This window comes from Cupressus sempervirens, chromosome 4 (genome assembly GCF_028749045.1).
Source record: "Cupressus sempervirens isolate cs-2001-9-10 chromosome 4, ASM2874904v1, whole genome shotgun sequence".
Lineage (NCBI taxonomy): Eukaryota > Viridiplantae > Streptophyta > Pinopsida > Cupressales > Cupressaceae > Cupressus > Cupressus sempervirens.
Window position 1 is genome coordinate 213,987,744 of NC_143121.1, and position 4,600 is coordinate 213,992,343.

Genomic DNA, 4,600 nt, shown 5'->3' on the forward strand with positions numbered 1-4,600 from the left:
CCAGCGCAATGGAGAATAATTATTTCCTATTTATATTTTGGATTTCTGCAATGTTTGATAGTTTTGAAGTTTAATTTTTCAAATAAACTCGAGAATGTCTGACTGTTTTTGAAAAAACTCTTTGAGTATTTATTAGATATGTTGGTGTGTGAAGTAATCATAAATAAAACTAGAGAAAATATATAGTAACCATTTATTTTGATTAATTTATTCTTTAATAAATTATATTTTATAATTTTGAAAGAATTAGAGTTTTTAATGAAATAATAAAATATCGATCAGAAAGACATTAAAAAGGTTATAGAGAAGATAAAATGTATTTAATTTGAGCTGAAAGATAAGGTGAGAGACTTATTGTTGTCTCTTTTTGGTTTTTTGCTCTAGTTAGGCAGTTTGTTTTTTAAGTGTTGCTGGTTTTGGTGTTCCCTTTTGCTAAGTTATGCTAGTTGTGGCTTTGGGTGTGTCTACTAATCAATGTTGGACTTATTACATTAATTTGGTTAGTTTATATATTTAGATTAAATAAATAAGTTGGATATTTAGTTGCTAGGAAGTTATTACCGTAAGTAGTTTTTGTAAGGGAAAATAAGGCTATATAGAGTTGTTTAGACATCAATATGAATCATTCTATATGATTTTGTATGTATCTGAATGTATCCAATAAAAATATGAATCAATAAAATAAGTCTTTTTATATTTTAGCACTTTCATTTGGTATCAGAGCAAGTTAATCAATAGTGACCAAAGTGCTTTTGATGGATTTTGGATGATCAAAGTCTAACTTTTGTAGATGATGAGATCTTCTACAAATTGAAAAGAAAATATTGAAGAGAGGTTTGAGATTTATTGTAGCCTATGAGTCCATGAATATTTTGTGATTTATTTTTTATCAGGAATAAAATAAGGGTTGGTTGAGATGATGATGCCAAAGAAATCCTAGTTAGTAGCACGTCTTCAAGCTTTGATCATATTCTTTTGAACAAAATGAATCCTAGCCTATAAATAGTCTTTAATTGATGAAGGAAGTAGAATTCATAAGAGTCATCATATTACTAAAAATGTGCTTTATTTGATAGAAGTAGATTTAACATTCTTCCTAGAAGAGAATTAAAATATTTTTATTGTCAAAAAAGTAAACATGTATAGATGTATTGTATTCAGTGTGCCAAAGATCTAATTGATGAGAAGTTGAAGAAAAATACATATTTTGTTGTAATTGAAGAATAACCAAGAAATTATAGGAGGTTGGAGGCAATGGAAGCTGGAGAATTTTTATCATCTCAACCTAGCTTCTCACTTAGAGATGATTGGTGCAAGAGAAGCACCTATCTCTAAAGAGGAGAGGGGGACTTGGCAACATGGTTGTCCTTCCATAAAGTAGTGTGTGTGTGTGTAGCAGGGGCGGGTGGGGGGATTCGAAGAAAATTTGTTGAGCACTTAAGGAGGTGTTAGAGACACTCGGAGGAGATATTGACTTTTAGAGGAAAGGCGTCCATTTGTAGTCATATCAGTGGTGATTGTTTTTATGACACTTGAGGAGTTGTTAGACATACTTGAGGAGATGTGTACTTTTGGAGGAAAGGTTTCTCATGTGTAGCATTGGAGGAGGCATTAGACACACTCCAAGGAGATGTGAAATTTTGGAGGAACTATGTCTCATTGTGTAAGGGAGGTGGGAATAATCTTATTATGAGGACAACTTAGAGATTTGCAGTATAAAGTTGGGATATGAAATCTACTTATGAGGGAAACTTCAAGATTTGAGGGTTTACAATCTGAAGTTGTAGAGACAAAATCTACTTCAATAAGAGAAGATTGGTGAAAGCATTTTATCAAAGTTTTCACAGGAACAATATTGGTGAAGCAACTTCACTAAAGTTTCCAGAGCATTGTGTTAAAACCTTTACAACTTTCAGTTTTGTTGGATTAATGTAATAAGAGGGAAATGATGGACTTATTACATTAATTAGGTTAGTTTATATGTTTATATTAAATAAATAAATTAGTTAGATATTTTGTTGCTTGGAAGTTATTCTCGTATGTATTTTTTGTAAGGGAAAATAAGGCTATATAAAGTTGTTCAAACATCAATATGAATTATTTTGTATGATTCTATATGTATCCGAATGTATCCAATGAAAATCTAAATCATTATAATCATTCCTTTTATATTTTAGCACTTTCAATTAACACACTCTTTCATTTAGGAACTTTTAATTTTTTTAATCTTTCTATAAAACAGTTGGGGTTTTGGGTCCCTTGCAAAAAAAAAATTAGTTGGAGACCATTGATATTTGAGTAAAATAGATCTACATTTATTATTTGATTCATTTTTAATTCCAATTTCTAAGGGATTATATTCCAACATTGCCTCTTAATGTAGCAAGATTAAATCTAATTGCAAACTAAAATAATTTATGAGATAAAGTATCTATAAGGTTTTCCTTGAAGATTAGTTCTTGGATTAGTAAGACTTCTTCAAACATCTCTACAATGACATCATATTGTTCCCCAATTGCATCTATAGTCATCTAGCTAGCATTTAAGTTTCCAACATCGTGGACATCATTTGAACATCAAATGTCTTATAATTCTTAGAGAGGTCTAATAATGAACTAGTAGATTTTGGGTCTCCCTTAAATTATTACATGGCATTCTTTACATATATGTGTAATCCATCGAATTTCAATTTCATTGTTCCCTCAAGCACCTAAGATTATTCATCATCGTCATCCAATTACTCTCTACTATACATTTCCTAGTCTTCAAAGTTTTGACCTCCTAAGAATAGATCAAGTGTTTTGTCATTAATGAAACAAGTACCACGTAGTGGCTAGTACTTGCCTTTAGTGTTATTGTTAATTATAATTATAATTTATACAATTAATTATATTATTAGGAAGCATATAAATTTAATTCTATTATTAGATGTGCTCTAATTATTATAATTTTATTTTAATATATAATCCTAATAAAAATCTTTAATAAAAGAAAACTAATAATTATGAACTATAATGTATAATTAATTAAAATCATAATATTTATATTTAAATGGTTTCCAAATGATATAATAATAATAAAATTAAATCTTACTTTAAATCAATGAAATATTAGATTATGTTTGAATGAAGAAAAATGTTTTATATCTTAGAAATAACATAGTTTATGATTTATATTTTGTTCAAAAATATTTTTTTACAAAAAAAAATATTTATAATTTTAAAATATGATAAGAGTAGAATAGAGAATATCAAGCTTTTAATAAAATATAAAAATAATAGAATTTCATTGAAAAAAATTAAAAGTACAATGTAGAAAATAAAAAGATAAATTAAATATATCAGCATCACCAGTTTGTATAACTATGAGAAAAGTGGGGTAAACATATTTTCATATATTATCTAAAGAAGGAAACAATAAGTATCCCTAGCACTCTAAAAAAGCATTTATAAGACCCCAAGGCTATTGTCCAATCAGAATATAGAAAAAAATTAAAATAAATTGAGAAACTTAAAAAATGTGTATGTAAACATTAGTAGTTTACAATAAATAATTTGCATATATGAAATTTAACTGTTTGGGTTTGGTTTAGAAAAATTCAAATAATTGACACTTAAATAAATTTGATTACAATAGTATTTTCCTATACTAATTACTATCAACATCTATTCATTTTCTTATAGTGGAATTCATAATCTGAGTTCAACTCAATAACTATTTGTGCAATAAAATTATGTAGAAAATCTTATATGATATTTTGCATCACACTATAATCCGTTATCAAGATAGAGAGATGAAATTAATATTCCGTATTAAAATTACACAAAATTTTGAAATTGATCGCTACATTTGAAAAAAAAAAATTGAACACATTTTCTTGATGGAGGGTTCAAACCTATGAGGCACGAAGCCTGTGAGCTATAACCCACATGCCCAAAACCTCTTTAGTTTAGAGCCAAGGACTGAGGGGCATCCACACCATCAAAATCACCTGGGACATGATCCCAGCCTCATCCCTTATGGTGTCAGAGCCTTGCACTCAACAAGACTTAATCCTTGGTGGACTCTTTGTGAGCCATTCATCTTCATCAATAGACCAAGGGCCCATTAACAATTTGAACACATTTTATATATTAAACAAATTAAATTTTAAATAACACAAAAATCTTGAAATAGTCTATTGCACAATTTTAAACAAGTGTCACGTAGTGGCTCGTACTTGCCTTATTAGAGGCATAGTAATAATTTTTAATATTGTTTTTATTAGTATAGAGGTGATGCAAAAGAAACAACATCATTAAATCTTAATAAAGTCATTTTAAATGTATAATGACAAAAACCTTGGTGAAAGCCAATAAAAGGACACAACCAAGAAGTGAAGGAGCTTAATTATTTTTTATTTATTAGTGAAGTTTTAGAATTGATAGTACTAATATCAATTTTATATTAAGATTAAGAATTAAATTTTAAATTAAAAAGATCATATAAAATATTGAAGTGATTTTTAAATATTTATATTAATTAGAAGATCCAATTATATTTTTCTAATTTTTAATAATAAGAAGACAAATTCTTAATATTAATTTTTCTTGTAAATTTT